Source organism: Scomber scombrus, chromosome 20 (assembly GCF_963691925.1).
Source record: "Scomber scombrus chromosome 20, fScoSco1.1, whole genome shotgun sequence".
Taxonomy (NCBI): Eukaryota; Metazoa; Chordata; class Actinopteri; order Scombriformes; family Scombridae; genus Scomber; species Scomber scombrus.
Window position 1 is genome coordinate 5,351,623 of NC_084989.1, and position 17,322 is coordinate 5,368,944.

General features: G+C 40.1%; 16 non-coding genes across 16 annotated transcripts; all 16 read left to right on the top strand.

Moving 5' to 3' along the window:
- The first annotated feature begins 272 nt into the window (after positions 1-272).
- trnaa-ugc (transfer RNA alanine (anticodon UGC)) lies at positions 273-344 on the top strand. The gene has a single exon. It is a non-coding gene; the product is annotated as a tRNA-Ala (tRNA).
- A 385-nt stretch (positions 345-729) lies between these two features.
- trnas-aga (transfer RNA serine (anticodon AGA)) lies at positions 730-811 on the top strand. The gene has a single exon. It is a non-coding gene; the product is annotated as a tRNA-Ser (tRNA).
- Positions 812-1,262: 451 nt separating this feature from the next.
- On the top strand, positions 1,263-1,334 carry trnaa-ugc (transfer RNA alanine (anticodon UGC)). The gene has a single exon. It is a non-coding gene; the product is annotated as a tRNA-Ala (tRNA).
- Positions 1,335-1,879: 545 nt separating this feature from the next.
- On the top strand, positions 1,880-1,961 carry trnas-aga (transfer RNA serine (anticodon AGA)). The gene has a single exon. It is a non-coding gene; the product is annotated as a tRNA-Ser (tRNA).
- Positions 1,962-4,694: 2,733 nt separating this feature from the next.
- On the top strand, positions 4,695-4,766 carry trnag-ucc (transfer RNA glycine (anticodon UCC)). Its single transcript has one exon. It is a non-coding gene; the product is annotated as a tRNA-Gly (tRNA).
- Positions 4,767-5,910: 1,144 nt separating this feature from the next.
- trnas-aga (transfer RNA serine (anticodon AGA)) lies at positions 5,911-5,992 on the top strand. Its single transcript has one exon. It is a non-coding gene; the product is annotated as a tRNA-Ser (tRNA).
- A 396-nt stretch (positions 5,993-6,388) lies between these two features.
- Positions 6,389-6,470, top strand: trnas-aga (transfer RNA serine (anticodon AGA)). The gene has a single exon. It is a non-coding gene; the product is annotated as a tRNA-Ser (tRNA).
- A 394-nt stretch (positions 6,471-6,864) lies between these two features.
- trnag-ucc (transfer RNA glycine (anticodon UCC)) lies at positions 6,865-6,936 on the top strand. Its single transcript has one exon. It is a non-coding gene; the product is annotated as a tRNA-Gly (tRNA).
- Positions 6,937-7,480: 544 nt separating this feature from the next.
- trnag-ucc (transfer RNA glycine (anticodon UCC)) lies at positions 7,481-7,552 on the top strand. Its single transcript has one exon. It is a non-coding gene; the product is annotated as a tRNA-Gly (tRNA).
- Positions 7,553-8,430: 878 nt separating this feature from the next.
- trnag-ucc (transfer RNA glycine (anticodon UCC)) lies at positions 8,431-8,502 on the top strand. The gene has a single exon. It is a non-coding gene; the product is annotated as a tRNA-Gly (tRNA).
- A 2,323-nt stretch (positions 8,503-10,825) lies between these two features.
- Positions 10,826-10,907, top strand: trnas-aga (transfer RNA serine (anticodon AGA)). Its single transcript has one exon. It is a non-coding gene; the product is annotated as a tRNA-Ser (tRNA).
- A 531-nt stretch (positions 10,908-11,438) lies between these two features.
- On the top strand, positions 11,439-11,510 carry trnaa-cgc (transfer RNA alanine (anticodon CGC)). The gene has a single exon. It is a non-coding gene; the product is annotated as a tRNA-Ala (tRNA).
- A 1,405-nt stretch (positions 11,511-12,915) lies between these two features.
- trnaa-ugc (transfer RNA alanine (anticodon UGC)) lies at positions 12,916-12,987 on the top strand. The gene has a single exon. It is a non-coding gene; the product is annotated as a tRNA-Ala (tRNA).
- Positions 12,988-13,430: 443 nt separating this feature from the next.
- Positions 13,431-13,512, top strand: trnas-aga (transfer RNA serine (anticodon AGA)). Its single transcript has one exon. It is a non-coding gene; the product is annotated as a tRNA-Ser (tRNA).
- Positions 13,513-13,918: 406 nt separating this feature from the next.
- Positions 13,919-13,990, top strand: trnag-ucc (transfer RNA glycine (anticodon UCC)). The gene has a single exon. It is a non-coding gene; the product is annotated as a tRNA-Gly (tRNA).
- A 2,072-nt stretch (positions 13,991-16,062) lies between these two features.
- trnaa-ugc (transfer RNA alanine (anticodon UGC)) lies at positions 16,063-16,134 on the top strand. The gene has a single exon. It is a non-coding gene; the product is annotated as a tRNA-Ala (tRNA).
- Positions 16,135-17,322: the final 1,188 nt, after the last annotated feature.

The window sequence follows — 17,322 nt, forward strand, 5'->3', positions numbered from 1 at the left end:
AAAATAACCTATTTTTTTATTTGATAATGGAAATAATCCTTTGTTGAAGCCCTACAGGTGACCTCAACAAATTTCCATAATCCAGATTAATTGAGAATTGTTTTACACATATCTGTTAAATTCTTTAAGACTTTATTTTGTTTGCAGGGCAGGTTCTACAGTCAGAGATACGTCTGATTAGTTACCACTTACTAAAAGTACATTTCTTTGTTTGCTCTATTACTCTCTTATCTATGTTGTCAGTATCTGCTGTCAGCCCCTTTCTCACCACAGGGGATGTAGCTCAGTGGTAGAGCGCATGCTTTGCATGTATGAGGCCCCGGGTTCAATCCCCGGCATCTCCATGAGGTTTTGTGTTGACAGCATTTGGTATGCCTGTCAGTTGCTAGAGTGTGTCAAGATATTCGATTTGTATATCAAAATATGCATTTGCGTAAGTATGTCAGAAAATAAAATCCTATACACAGGCAGCGGGAAAATATTTCTTATAAAGTGAATAAATAATGTTTTTTATTTGGTGGTGACGTTCTATAAATCTTTAGCTTTTTGTCTGTCATATTTGCAGCATGGTGGCTTTTCTTAATTGAAACATTCATAAAAATGTGTGAGTAAAACTGTTCATATAAACACAAGGCTGTCTGACATAATGCGCTTAGAGTTGTTTTGTAGTGAAGTATAGGTGGCAAATGTATGCATTTTATAACCTGACAAATGAGTAATGGCAGGTTGGTTGTCGTGGCCGAGTGGTTAAGGCGATGGACTAGAAATCCATTGGGGTCTCCCCGCGCAGGTTCGAATCCTGCCGACAACGGCAGACTATTTTGAGCAGTGGTAGTCAATAGCATATTTGTAAAAAAGAAGCATGGTAAACAAGCCCCCACCCCTCCCTCTAAGTTGATCCAAGGATTTCCTTAACTAATATTAGAACTAAATATGTCTTAATTGTAGCACATAAGTCTGATTTTATCATTCATTGTCATACATCATTGTATCATCTGCACCTTTTCCAGTGTACATGAAGGTTACTATATAAAACATTAACGTAACCCACTGCTAGTACTCACTTATTAATCACTAGTTTAACTTAACAATAAATTTAATCACAGTTAATACATTTTTGAATCATCTGTAGCCCATGGTGTATTTTCAGAGATTACTCAAGTAGCTGTTGTTGGTATGGCGTATCCCCTTTACACTGAAGTAGAGAGCCATTCTTTTCATTCTCTTCTAATATTTATGCTGTCTTTATTATTTGGACCACAGGGGATGTAGCTCAGTGGTAGAGCGCATGCTTTGCATGTATGAGGCCCCGGGTTCAATCCCCGGCATCTCCATGAGGTTTTATGGTGACAGTTGGCTTGTAGTGATACCATAACATCATCTTACAAAATACTTCACACTGTGAAGAGGCACTCATTCACACACTTTGTATGCCACAGCTTGCAGATAGTAATAACATAGTAATAGAACAGAATAATTCAATTGTTGACATATTTCTTGCAGGCTTAAACAAAGACAATAGTGTTTTTTATTTGTTTGTTTGAATACACAGTTACACACAGCACTGTAAAAAAGCTGCTCTAAGATCTAACATTGTTATCAGAAGTAAACGGTAATTTCAAAACTGTGGGTTAAACTGTATTATCGTCTCTTATGGTGATAAGACATATCTGCTACATGCTTGCTTGTCTTTTATTACCTGCCAGATCTCTGTCCATACGGTCATGCACCAAAACTGAAGAGTGACACTGCCCTTACAAACCCTCTGTGTAGTTTGTGGGGTGATTATATGAATGTTGTACTACAGTGTAGAATAGGTGGAACAACACATGTGACATCTATGCATTTGTTGCCATAGCAACACATTCTTATCACGGTGGTTGTCGTGGCCGAGTGGTTAAGGCGATGGACTAGAAATCCATTGGGGTCTCCCCGCGCAGGTTCGAATCCTGCCGACAACGATAAACTCTTTTAATTTCTGCTATTGGCAGCTAATGAGAGTAGTAGAGGAAAGTCTGTTTCATGGAAATGTACTGAGTTGACAGTTAATTAGTCTAGCTACATGCTCTTGCACATTCATGTGCCACACCACAATGCAACACTTATGCTATTGTCCTGTTTTCAGTGGCCCCTGCCCCTGAAAAAAATCCCTTTTTTCAGAGAAAAAACTGCTTTGCAAGTATAGTGTTGGCCCAACTGCAGACATTATTTACTAGTTTGTTGCTTGCTTCACTGTAGTTTTAATTATTGGCTATTCATGTTGTAACTGGAGTGACATACAGGCAACTATTATATTGACAATTATGTGCATTGGCAGGACAGTGTATTTTATCACCAGCATGCACACATGTGCATGTGTGTCCCCAGACAAAAAAAGGGGGACCCGTCCCACTCGTATTAAACTGCTCCATATCGCTACTAGAAACTGCACTGGGAACCTTTAAATCTAACTGTGTGTAATTGTGGGAAGGCCTACACTGATTTAAAGAATAACTAACCTACATATTTAAATGCAGAATGATTTGTATAAGACTTATGTACATCTTTCTTTAGATATACGAGTCAGACACTTGAAAATATTAGATGAAAAGTGCTTATAGATTGTAATAGTGAAGATACAACTGATCCAGCAGGTCTTATATATCTTAGATTATTTGTTAATACAATACATCAAACTGTAGAGAATGGCGAACTGTAGCCTTGTAATTATCATTATAAAAGAAGTAAAGCTTAAGTAGTATATTTACCTCACTCTGAAGTAAATATGCACATATGTATACAAAGCACAATAAAATAAGACCTTCAGAACAGACATAGAAACTAGATCCTGATATACTTCCCTCTTTCTCTCCTTTCTCCCTCCTCATCTTTTCCCTCCTTGCTCTCTGTTGAATTTCTGACATAAACAGCTGACTCTGCAAAAAAAACCTTTCTCCACCATAATAATGGTGGTATAGTGGTGTGCGTAGCATTTGCCTCAGGTTTGATTGCCAGCTAGGGGTGTGACGGTACACTCAGCTCACGAGACGAGACACGATATTGGGTTCACGAGATCGAGACGAGACGAGATTTTTAACTATATTTTTAAGAAAACTTCAATGAGGAAATACATGACTGTTTTTTTATTTGAAATTCACAAAATGGAAATTGAATTGAAATGTTTTAACTAATCATCTTGTAATGAATCACTTTAGTTCTACTTTTTAGAACTATATGATATTTTATGATATATGATATTTTATACATGGATAATTTTGGTATTTATGGAAATAGCAACCATAAATACAAAAGTTAGATACAATCACAAATACCAAAAACTAAATTATAAAGAGTAGAAAATTTGCATCATTAGGCTTCCATAGTTACGCTAGATTCCCTGCTACTCCTACCTCAGTCTCTCAGTATAGAGACCTGAGGTCAATTTATCACTGTTCCTCTCCTGTTCTCCTACTTCTGTGAGATCTTCTCAGCAGGTAGAAGCTGCAACAAGGTTAATGATCCACACGTGACATTATAAAAAGAAGGCATGAAGTGCGAATGAGCAATAGAAAACCCATCGTCTTTTTTTTGTTTTTTTTGGTGTGCCCCTTAATTATAGCTTTGCGATACAAAATTCACTTCGACGAGAAATATCGTTGCGTTTCGTCTCCCGAGGTCTCGTGGCACGAGATCTCGTCACACCCCTATTGCCAGCTGTTGCAGACCCTTTCTTCCTTAGCTGTATTTACAGTAGAAGTGCTTTGCTGCTTTTCTGTTTTCTGCTGTCTTGTACCGCCACAATAATAAAAAGAGGATTTCCACCTTTCAACAATGTAGAACAACCAGTAGTCTTTACATTGGTTGCTTTGGTGTAGGGCTGGGTATCATTTAAAAAAACTATAATACCAGTACCCTCAAAGTGATACTGATACCAATAGAGTACTTTATTCTATACCTTTTTGTTTTCTACCTCATTCAATACTCATTGTGTAAATGGAAGCATACAGTTGTGTAAAATTCCACCACTTCTCCCCAACCAAATTATTTTTACACACATATATTGTGAAAGTGTTCAAAATGTAAATGTAAAGGCAAAACCATACAAATAGCCATTTTTTTTCTAGATCTGCTTACAGAAAGAATAAAATGCAGGTATTGTTTGACTAGAGATGTTTCCATAATACTTCTTACCAAGTTGTTTTAGTCGATACCTTAAAGGTACCTAGTACCGATACCCAGCCCTAGTATTGAGTTAGTAATACCACTGTGTTTCTTCACATATTTGGAAAAGAGGAAAGGAGTGCTTCTTGTTGGTTGCCGTGGCTGAGTGATTAAGGCAATGGACTAAAAATCCACTGGGGTCCTTCCATGTAAATCTGGATCCTGCTCACAACATTAGACTGTTTTTTGAGTTGTGACAGTCAAAATCAGTTTGCAGAAAACATTACTGTGATTTCAGTCATGTTAGATTTTGATTCACCCTGTTTATAATTGGCAGTAACATACGATTTCTTCTCTTCTCTTCTCTTCTCTTCTCTTCTCTTCTCTTCTCTTCTCTTCTCTTCTCTTCTCTTCTCTTCTCTTCTCTTCTCTTCTGTGTACCTCCCTCTCCCTTGCTTCTGCTCCTCCTCCACTCACACTCTCCTCCCCTCTCCTAGTAGATTCTTATGCTGATGCAAACTGCTGAGATGGCAGTAAATTCCTTCTTTTCCACAGCGATGGTGGTATAGTGGTAAGCATAGCTGCCTTCCAAGCAGTTGACCCGGGTTCGATTCCCGGCCATCGCAGCTCCGTTTTGTGTTTTGAAAAAGAAATTCTATTATCCAGATGTGTGTGTGTTTATCTGGTCAGAAAACCTGTTTTTTTCCCTCACTTCATTCTAAGTTTCAGAGAATAGAGAGCTTTGGGTTCAAGTGCATCATTTTATTCTCTTCTCCTCTTGGTGTACCTTCCTCTCCTCTGCTGGTACAGTAAAGCGTATAGAACCACACTTCAGACTGCAGCCTATGCTAATAGTGAGAAGCAGGGTGACATCTGTTTCATGAGTGGGTCCAACACAGGACACAAATTGAGTACATTTCTGTTATACTGACAAATCTGCTGTTTGAAAGTGGTACTAGCTTGGTAGTCAGTTGAAAGTATTGTAAAAACCAAAATACTTCACACTGAAATGAAGCACAAAATGTGTATGTCAGAGCATTAGGGCTGGGTATTGGTACTCAATACATTTTAAGGTATTGACCGAAGTAAAATGATACCAAGTAGTGTCGAAACGTCTCCTGCAATCGATCCTTTTTGCACCCAGAGCTAGAAAATATGACTATTTATATATACTTGCGCACAGCCAACCCAACACAAGTGTCCTTCGATTTAATGTGACATGTGATTTGCCCACTGCCACAGCAGCTACAACTTGTTTGTAATAGGGAAGTTGCAGTTTAATACTCCTATTCACACGATGGGTATCGAATGAAGTACTCAATTGGTATAGGTATTACTTTAAGGGTATTTGCTCTGGTACTGGAATTGTAATTTTTAAAATGATACCCAGTCCTACAGAGCATATGCATTTGCATGAGGGGGCCAGAAATTTACAAAAAAATGAGAAAGACCCGTTAATAGAAAATTGCAGTAAAAGAGCACACAGAAAGTGGTTGAATATTTCTGGTTTTGTAAAACAAAGACAATAGTGCTTTTAATTTGGAGCTGATGAGACATTTTCTGCAACATGGTTGTTTGTCTTTTATTACCTGTCAGATCTCTATCCAGACAGTCATGCACCAAAACTGAAGAGTGACACTGCCCTTACAAACGCTCTGAGTAGCTGTTTGTGAGTGGATTATATGAATGTTGTAGTACAATGTAAAATAGGTGGAACAACACGTGTGACGTGTGCATTTCACACCCCAGCCACAGGTGTCCCTCACAGTGGTTGTCGTGGCCGAGTGGTTAAGGCGATGGACTAGAAATCCATTGGGGTCTCCCCGCGCAGGTTCGAATCCTGCCGACAACGATGTTTTATCTTCTTCACGCGCTGTCTGATATAATTCCAAGAATCATCTCTCCCCACCAGCCATGAGAACCGGAGGGACCTCTTGGATGAGTAGTCAAATTTCTTCAAAAAGGAAAGAATGAGTCTTAGTATTGGAATGCACCTGTAATAGTGGTAATTTGGAGGTCATGGTGATGTGACACACCCATGACATGGTTGATTGTCTTTTATTACCTGTCAGATCTCTATCCAAACAGTCATGCACCAAAACTGAAGAGTGACACTGCCCTTACAAACCCTCTGTGTGGCTGTTTGTGAGGTGATTATATGAATGTTGTACTACAGTGTAGAATAGGTGGAACAACACGTGTGACATGTATGTATGTGACACCCCAGCCACAGATGTGCCTCACAGTGGTTGTCGTGGCCGAGTGGTTAAGGCGATGGACTAGAAATCCATTGGGGTCTCCCCGCGCAGGTTCGAATCCTGCCGACAACGATGTTTAATCTTCTTCACACACTGTATACTTCTGAGAATTCACATGTCTCCCCACCAGTCATGATAACTGGAGGGACCTCTTGTATGAGTAACCAAGTGTCTTAAAAAATGAGTCTTAGTATTGGAATCCACCTGTACTCCTTACACTTATGCAGAATCCTTTAATTCGTAGAAGGACTGCATACAATATTCTCTCTGTTATCATCTAGTTTTTGCAGTTTAGCTTTTGTAGTCATTAATGATATTAATGTTACAGCTATTAGTTACAGATATATCAAGCTACATTCTTCTCTCCTAGGTGTGCCTCCATCTCCTCTGTTTCTCCTCCTCTCCTTGTCCAACTCTTACAATGATATAAAATAATGACTGGGCACTAAAATTAAGCTCTTCCACAGCAATGGTGGTATAGTGGTGAGCATAGCTGCCTTCCAAGCAGTTGACCCGGGTTCGATTCCCGGCCATCGCAGTTCAGCTGTGTTGTTTTAAAGCAAGCGGCAACCTCCTGGGCTGAATAGTGAAGCCCATGTGGAAGTGCCAAATTGCAGTTCCTCCAATGGCGTTTCATTGTCTTGAGCTGCTCAGATGCAGTTAGTTAGCCAAAAGACACTATTGAGACCGTAGGAATATCTGATTCTGAATCACCTCCTCTACATCTGGCACTGACATGCCATCTGTATGAGGACAAATCATAATGAACTACTTAAAATGCTCAATAACACAACATGTGTTCAAATGTAAATAAATCATTTAAATCAAGCACTGTCTGATCTGTGCTTAGGTTTATATCTGCATCAAAAATGTGTGTTTAATGTGGTTAAGGCAGGGACATGGTTAAAAAAAGTCTGCACTCATCTGTATTAGATACTGATCTTCTCTTCTCTTCTCTAGTTGGTGTACCTCCCTCTTCCTCTCTTCTGCTCCTCCTCCACTCACACTCTCCTCCCCTCTCCCAGTCGATTCTAATGCTGATGTAAACTGCTGAGTTGGCAGTGAATTCTTCCTATTCCACAGCGATGGTGGTATAGTGGTGAGCATAGCTGCCTTCCAAGCAGTTGACCCGGGTTCGATTCCCGGCCATCGCAGTTCTATTTTATTTTTTATTCTATTATTCAGATGTGTGTTTGTTTGGTCTGAGCTCATTCTAAGTTTTTAAATCTTGAAGTATTTAAATCTTGTTACTAGTTTGTAGTCTTCTTCCTTGCCTTTGGTGGTGTATTACTGTGTTTCTTGGTGCATTACAGCCACCTGTAGAACAGTGTACAGGGTTTCTGCCAGAAAAGTAGTGAGAGGGTGGGGGGAGTGTAACCACAGAGTAACAGAGTGAGCTATTCCTTAAAGGAGCTATACTGCTCAGGCCCAGCAGGCTGACGGGCTTGCATTACACTGGTGGAAACCCTGGTGTATCACATCACCAGTGTGACTATGCATGGGAAAAATGAGAAACCGCTTGTAAAAACTTCTCCATAGCGCTACAAGAAGTCAAACTCCACAGGGAACGTTTAAGCTGGGACATTGATGAATCTTTTATTAAACCTTTTATCCTTCTTCACTGTTTTATCAGCAAAGTGCAGCAGATACTCTGCATCCTCTCGCATTTTCTCCGTCTGTCACTTTATGGACAGCCTCTAGAGCTGAAATAGAGATCTCTTTGAAGACAAACTCTCAGGGGTTTATAGCTGAGTGGTTAAGGCAGTTGGGTTCTCTCTGGGCAGTGCATCCTGCCAATAATGATTTTTTTCATGCGCTATCTGCTGGATTGTGTGAATTCTGTACACCAAGACTAAAGATTAAGTATTCAAAGAAAAGGCACTTATTAATAATTCACTTTCTCTGAAGTTGTTTGAGTTACAGAATTTATATAGCTTTCATCTCTTGCTGATGTGATCTTCCTGTCTTTCCTTCCTCTGTTGAATATTTAACCTTAAGTGGTGACTGTGCAGAAGAATGTCAGGTCAACACGGCGATGGTGGTATAGTGGTGAGCATAGCTGCCTTCCAAGCAGTTGACCCGGGTTCGATTCCCGGCCATCGCAGATGTTTTCTTTGCTGTGTTTACAGTAGAAGTGCAGTTTATCTGAGGAACCAGAAGAAGCTTAGTTTTGCTGTCAGAGATGTCCGGCTCTCTCATGATAGTTTACAGTTAGAAATGAACTAACAGCTTCATGTTTTTTTCAATTTTCTCTGCTCATAGGGGACCAATCTAAAAAAATAATTGCACCTTTCCACAACACACAGCTAAAGTTAAAGAAATTATCTTTTTTCCAGCAGTGAATTTGTTGTTTAAACAGTTTTCACATTTGCTCACTTCTCTTATCGTGGCCAGCAAAGTACAGTATCAGTTTTATTTTACAACTACTGTGAGTAAAACTGTTAATTCTCCACATTTTTGGAAAAAAGGGAACAATGACATTTGTAGGTTATCATGGCCTACTGGTGGACTAGAAATCCAACGAGGTATCCCTGCACAGACTCAAATCCTGCCAACAAGTGGTTTGAGTAGATACAGTCAAACTTTTGCAGAGTTCTCTACGGACAGACACTACTGGGTCTGGAGAAATAGCAGATTCTGAATCACAAAGACAAGTAACCCAAGGCATATTTGAAAAAAAAAAAAAGAATATTTAAAAATATATATATTAAAAAAAATATATCCTCATGGATACATAGGGTGTCAGGGTAAATCAACAAACAACCACTCAGTGAATCAGTGTCCAGAGGAGCTTTGACAGTCACTAGGAACACATTCATTCATTTGTTCAGGGTAATTTAGGGTAGGTCACTCAGCACTTTTGAGTCGCGCAACATTTTCAGTTTACACATTAGGGCTGGGGCGATCCGCGATCAAATCGTATATTGGCGATTGGAGGGTTGCCAGGCAATTTGCTGTTCATCAAGGCGATTTTGAGAAAAACAAAACAAAAACAGCGCTCTACTATGCATTAAGAGATGTTTCTGGAGGAAATACATGACTGTTAGAGAAGCCCCGTTACAAAAAGACCTACAATCCACTTTCTCTCTTCTCTTCTCTCAGCGCAGGGTACTGTCAGCAGCCCTGTGCTGACAGTGACAGGGCGCATCTCTTTGATCCGAACTGAGGCAGCCCGTTTGCTCATGCTTCGGGGTCGTTCAATAGAGTAATTGCAAATTCATATTGTTTTAATGTGTAACTATTGAAATGTTCACACAAGAGCTTTCATAAATTCCCACAGTGTTACAGTTTGCAGGTAAAAAGTTAATGACAGCGACTTGAAGTGAGGAGGAGCAACACGCCTCCGGCTTGTCAGCGCAGCGGTGTCACTCACTTTTTCATGTGATGCAAAACATTAAAAATAACGTAATTATAACAAAAAATATAAAAGTGCGGTGGTTGGCCTAGGCTATAGGCTATAGCCTATCTTTTAGCCTATTGCATTTAAGTTCCTACTGACACTTTAGGCATGGACTATCATTATTCACAGTAATTCAATCTAACGTCAATATAGACCCAATGCTGTTCATAAATTAATAAAAAATGAATAAATCAGTCCACTTTGTATGTTGAGCCTTTTGTAAAAGCAGTGATGGAGGACTGGCGAGGTGTGTTGTGAGCAACAGCACCTGCAGTGCTTGAAGTGCTAGCTTTGGGGAGCGGGAGTTTTGTGGCCTCAGCGGGATGATGAAGATGAAGGTGCGCAAATAAATTGGTTGTCTGAAAATTTTTTACGGACACAGATTTGTTGCATATTTTGCAGATAGGCTTTGTTGTGTCCTTCGGCTCACCTCTGGCATCTGGGATAAACCCCAAAAAATCCCAAATTGGAGATGTGGCGTTTTTCTTTGCCACCAAGGCCCCAGCGGTGTCAGTGTTGGCAGCCATGCTGATTGGTAGTGATCAACGTAAGACACGTGCCAAGGACACGTCACATGTGTTTTTGAAGAGTAAGAACCAAACCAATGGGATCACAGTGACATATGCTTACATTCACACAAAGCAAGAAAATTGAGCCGTATGGCTGTAACGCTGTTGCCGGTATTTAAAAATGCCGGGTTTGATTCTTGTGTGGGACGGATTATGACTCTTCCAGCGACAACTCTTCTGACCAATCAGTGGCCAGCAGTCTGTTGACGTCACATTTAGTATCAGCTCGTCTCGCTTGGAACCTCAGTAGAGCAGGTACTAAAAAAGTACCAGGTACCAGGTACTATCCCTAGTGGAAACGCAAAAAAAACAAGTCGAGTCGTGCTGGAACTGTGTAGTGGAAAAGCGCTATTTGAAATGCACTTTTCCCTGGTGAATGTTTCATCTATTCACTACGAGGCAGTTTTGACACTAAATAAAGGTTAAAATTCTCTGTGAGGATTGTGTTGTCACCCAGAGTTGTCGTGGCCGAGTGGTTAAGGCGATGGACTAGAAATCCATTGGGGTCTCCCCGCGCAGGTTCGAATCCTGCCGACAACGGCTAACTGTTTTGAGCTGTGGCAGTCAGATGCTATCGAGACTTCAGAAATGTATGATGGACATATATTGTAGATGCAATGTGACTCAGTAGAAGTGTCTGAAGTAGTCAAAAGCTCCTCAGTGGATGTCACCTGTTATGGATTCTCCTTGAGATGGATAACCCTCTAAACATTTTTGAGCTGTCATGTCTGGGACTGGCAGACTGGGGTGGTGGTTCCTATTTTTTAAAAAGGGGACTGATGTGCCCCAACTATTGGGGGATCACAAAACTCACCCTCCCAGAGAAAGTTTACAGCAGGGTGCTGGAAAGGACCAACTATGTTGTGACAGACTAGTTCTCAGAGGGTCTCTTGTCACTGATTCTGTTTGTGATTTTCATGGACAGAATCTAAAGGGGCAGCTAGAGGAGGTTTTGGGACTTTTAGTCTACCTACAGAATGACCATATTTTCTTGTGCAAGGCCAAAGCTTATTGGTCAAGTTATCTATGTTCAGTCATGAACTATATTAATGTTTCTATTAATGATAAACAGGGGATGTAGCTCAGTGGTAGAGCGCATGCTTCGCATGTATGAGGTCCCGGGTTCAATCCCCGGCATCTCCAGTAGGCTTTATGGTGACAATAAGAGATGGGTTTTGAATACCCACACATTATAGGAAATTTCACAGCTGTAGATATGAGCATTTCTTCACCTGTGCAATTAGTGTAATCATGACATAGCAAAGTTTAATGTCATTTTATATATAATTCAACCCACATTAAGACCACAGGAATCAACTTGAAAATTGATGAAGTTGTCCTTTAAAGGATAAATGAATAGCTGGTAGATTTACATACAGAGAACTAATCATTCAAGAAGCCTGGTTACACTGATGATCTGCAGTAACCTGGTTACTGTAAATAAGTTTATACATGCAACAGATCAGTAACCAGATTTCACCTTTTACCCCCGAAAACTTTTTTTTGTTTTGTTCTTAATTTATGATAAACTAATTACTAATTTTAACTCTTATTGTGAAAACGTTGCTTTCCTACTTTTTTGGTTTATGTGGGTCTCAGTGCAGTGAGAAGACAGAAGAGGCAGACAGACAGACAGACAGACAGACAGACAGACAGACAGACAGACAGACAGACAGACAGACAGTGTGTTTCCTAAGTCTGAAGTTGAACAAATTGAAATTGCATACTCTTACAGGTTATTTTGTATTAGTTTCAGTTTTTGTCAAACTTTACCTCTCATTTCGTCCAGCTGCTCTATTGTGCTTTCCTTGTCAGCAGTCTTTTGTTATACACATATGTACTGGAGTTTAGAAACCTGGTAATGCGTATACCTGACAAAATCTGAAATCTGGTCTCTCCAGGAGCGCAGGGAATGTAGCTCAGTGGTAGTGGCCCTGGGTTCAATCACTTGGCATCTCCAGGAGGCTTTATGAAGACGACAAACTTATAGCCATCTTACAGACACAAAAGACTTAATACTGAAAAAAAGTACACAGCTTACTTATGAGCTATACACAATGTTAAAAACACTCCTTCATGAAAGAAAAAAAAAGGTGTATTGAGAAAGGACAGAGAAACCTGTTGAATATTTCTCGCAATGTTAAACAAGCACAATAGTGCTTATTTGGAGGTTATGGTGATGCAACACACCTGTGACATCCCCTTTTTTAATCCTCGTCTCGTATCGGTGCTGTCTTTTTCCTGTCTTCTTTCCTTTAAAATGCGTAATGCAGGTCCTCCGATGGCCACTTGAAGCCGGCTCCAAAATCCAACCAATCCCTGTCGACCGCCACGTAAAAAGTGCCAAAATTGCGGCAGAAACAGTTCCCGGCACGGCCTCCTACTAGCCAGCACCTAGCGTAAGGCTCTCGTCCGCTCACTTGTAGCTCAGGTTTTATATAGACAGGGACTGCATGACAACACACTGCATTCCAGCTTAGTTTAATCGAAATGCCCTTTGTTTACTTGTCTTTGCGTGTCGGTGCTGTCTTCGATTATTGTGAGCACAGGGGATGTAGCTCAGTGGTAGAGCGCATGCTTTGCATGTATGAGGCCCCGGGTTCAATCCCCGGCATCTCCACAAGGTTTTATGATGACAACAAACTTGTAGCTATCTTACAGGCACAAAATACATCAGACTGCAAAAAACATACACACAGCTTGCTTATGAGTTAGACAGAACATTAAAAATGCTTCCTCATAAAAATAAAATTACATGTAAGAGGAAAGACAGAGACCCCTGTTGAATTTGTCTTGCTACGTTAAACAAGCACAACAGTGGTTATTTGGAGGTCATGGTGATGCGACGCACCAGTGACATGGTTGCTTGTCTTCTATTACCTGTCAGATCTCTATCCAGACAGTCATGCACCAAAACTGAAGATAGACACTGCCCTTACAAACCCTCTGTATAACTGTTTGTGAGGTGATTATATGAATTTTGTACTACAGTGTAGAATAGGTGGAACAACACGTGTGACATGTATGCATCTGACGCCCCAGCCACAGATGTGCCTCACAGTGGTTGTCGTGGCCGAGTGGTTAAGGCGATGGACTAGAAATCCATTGGGGTCTCCCCGCGCAGGTTCGAATCCTGCCGACAACGATGGCTTGTTTTCTTCATGGAATTCTGACAATTGTAATGTCTCCCCACCAGCCATGACAACCAGAGTAGTCTTGGGTGAGTAGTCAAATGTCTTCAAAAATCAAAAGAGAAGAACCTGCTTGCTTTCAAGCCAGCCATTCTTAGAATTGGACTTGACCTGCAATACTTATGCTTCTGCAGAGTCCTTTATCTCAAAGGAGGACTACGTACAATATTGTCTCTTTTATCATTTAGTTGTTCCTACATAGCTTTTGTTGTGATTAATGATATATTTGTTACAGGTATGTCAGACTACATTTTTCTCTCCTAGGTGTGCCTCCATCTCCTCTGTTGCTCTTCCTCTCCTCATCCAACTCTTATAATGATATAAAATCCTGGCCGGGCCCTGAAATGCGTTTCTTCCACAGCGATGGTGGTATAGTGGTGAGCATAGCTGCCTTCCAAGCAGTTGACCCGGGTTCGATTCCCGGCCATCGCAGTTCAGCTGTGTTGTTTTAAAGCAAGCGGCGACCTCTGGGGCTGAAAAGTGAAGGCCTTGGGGAAGTGCCAAATTGCAGTTCCTCCAATGGTCACTTGAAGCTGCCTCAAATAGCCATTGGAGGCCATTTCACGTTAAAATGCCCAAAATTACGGCAGAAACAAATTTGTGTACGGCCTGCTACAAGAAAGAATATGTGTGACATGTATGCATTTGATGCCCCAGCCACAGATGTGTTTTACGGTGGTTGTCGTGTCCGAGTGGTTAAGGCGATGGACTAGAAATCTAATGGGGTCTCCCCAGTCATGATCTGACGCACTTGTGACATGTTTACTTGTTGTTTTTTTTTCTTTTCCCCCATTTTAAAATGAGGTGTCCAAAACAGTGTCCTTTTCTCTACAGTGAATGTCCCTCTTCAATATAACTATATGAGGGACATATTTTAATATAACTCTTCCATTTAAATTTCATTTAGCCTTAAACCCATGCATAATTAATATCGTCACGGCTTGGGAAGTTAACTGGGTGCCATAACAGACAAGTCACTACCATGTAAACATTACATAACCACAGCATAAACCCAGATTAACTGAGTATTGGCATACCCATATGTGTCGCAATTTCAGTGTTATTTCTGTTCATTAAATTCAACTGTAAAATTTTTCACCAATTGGGTTTAATAAAAGAACATGTAAGGAGTCGGATGTACAGTTATTACTGGTATTTTGGCCTGATTTTCATTAGCGAAACAACTTTGTCACAGTGAACTATACACTGCCATAGTGCTTATCAAGCTAGCAGATAGCATTAGGGTTAGCTCCACCTCATCGTTAAAATATGGTCACTTCTGGCTCCAAAATTCCATGATACCGATGGTCAAAATGCAAACTCAAAATGGGAGTCCACAAACCAATGGGCGGCATCACCTTCATCTCAGAGATAACTGTTGCTTTTGTTTTAATTGCTGTTTATTGTTCTTGGACCATGAAGGGTTAATCTTGTCTTGTCTCTTGACTCCATTGTTTGTTTGAACCCTTTTCTACTACGCAACACTCGCTAGGATCTGGCTAGGTTAGCACAGTGCATTTGCAGTCTATGCTTAATCGTAATAAAATATGCTGACCAAAAAAATTGACCATCAAACTCCTTAGAGAGTCTTTAAGTAGAGCTAAATGCTAAAAAATATTTTTTTTGGGAACCAAATTGTTCAAATTAACTTTCATGAACTGATTATGCACTGTGAAATAGTGGCAGGTACGCCTGTACTGTGTGAATCTGGGGTTACGCCGTTTTATGTTACATATATTACATTGTCGCCATGGTAATGGCTTATCAATCACAAATTGTTGCTTCATAAAGCACACCCTGCTTTATCGTGTATTTCACTCTAAATGGGACCATAATTTACAAAATAAACATCTTGCTGTATTGAAGAAGACTTGAAACTAGCAATTGATTAGGAACGTATTTAGTGGGGTAATAAATCAAGTGAGAAATAGGATAATTTTCTCATAAACGTCCATACAGTCAGACTTCTCTTTGGAGCCAAAGGATTCGCCCCCTGCTGGCCACTGCAGGGCACTTAAGGCATTTCCTCATTGGTTTTACTTATCTTACAGGGAGTTATGTAAATTCCCCTGATGTTTGCTGTGGTTGCTTTCCTTCCTGCTCTTTTTATGTTTCATAGTGGCTGGTAAACTATGAAGTGACTCACTACTGCTCCCTACTGCTATGAATTTTGGCCAGACAAAAGTATGAGTAGTTTCACTCATTTTTTTTCTTGCTCAGAAATCTAACCTGTTTTTCATGAGAAAGAACTGACTTTTTGATACATTTAAAAATGAACTAAACATTGTTGGTTTATGTTTAGTTGCTCACATTACAACAATGTTTCACAAAAGTGTCCGGCTTTCACTGCAGTGAAATGATTTTATGCTTTGTCCTTATCAGGAGTTAGAAAATGCTCTACAATGCAACCAAGATATATTAATATTACATGGTGTATATGTAAAGCTACACACTTTATTTTTCCTCTCAGCTGTGGACATGTCTTGTCTTTATTGTGTTGTCAAGGGGATGTAGCTCAGTGGTAGAGCGCATGCTTTGCATGTATGAGGCCCCGGGTTCAATCCCCGGCATCTCCATTACCTTTTGTGTTCAATTATAACTGTTAGGATTCACAACCTGTAACCTACAGTAGTACTCAGGTGTAAAATTGAAGTTCTTTACTCTGCTCTGCTAGAGGAATAATAACCTCATTAACTAGCCCCTGAAAAACGATCAAACATGAATTAACATCTCTGAGACATATTGAAAACAAAAATGAACTTTACAATCTTCACATAGAAAATAGAAGCAGATGCTGGGCTGTTGTATTAAATTACACCACAATGTACAATTCCAAGGAGGACAATCAATTTAAAGTTGAGGGAGTCAGTACAAAGAAGTTGTAATTTTACCGCCATAGTTGAAACCTGAGAAGACTGGATGAGTCTTTCAGAGTCCGCAGTTAACATAAGATGAAAGGCTGAAAATGGGATGTACAGCAGCTGAGGTGAGTTCTCTACTGTTGACTTACAGAACATAAGACAAAATAATCTTTGCATTTAATGTGACATATTGGATACTTTGACCTCTCTCGGTGTCATACAATAATTTAAATGAAATCATCTTGACATGTCTATACGGTAAATCTCTTTTTGGTGAAACTGCTGAAAGATGACAAGACTCCAATCAGCCACTGTTCTTATAAGGTGTAACAAGCAAAGAGGGTTTGGAACCATTGGTTTCATCTTTAATAATGTGTTGTATTTTACAAGCTTATCACATTTGTTTTTCTGTAAAATCTTAATCCGCAAAGTAACTAATATTTAAAGAATAAAAATGTTTGCCTTCTCCATTGACAAGAGGTGATTAGATAAATCCCATTACTAATTATGAGCGTTCTCACTTCATTGCAACTACTAGAAGCAAAGAGTTGTCTCTTCTGTTACCAGCAGATGGTAGTATGCAACTGTCACTGCTACCACTATGAGATCAGACTCAGAGGCAAGCCCCTCCACAGCAAAGCTTACCGCCCACTCACATATGACAGGTTTAGAAAGAGGAAGAGTAGGCCTGAGCTGCTGATAGGAGAGTAATACCTCACACATTTTAATCACTTGGGTTTCCCTGATGCAAAATCAGTAGTAGATACTGCCTACGACTAAATGAGAACAATTAAAGTCTTATAATGGAGTACTTCACTAAAACTGTATTCACATCTCATCTGTGTTGCTTTATTACTGGGGAATAAAGGAAAACCCTCTATGCTGTTTCCAATGAAATGGCTC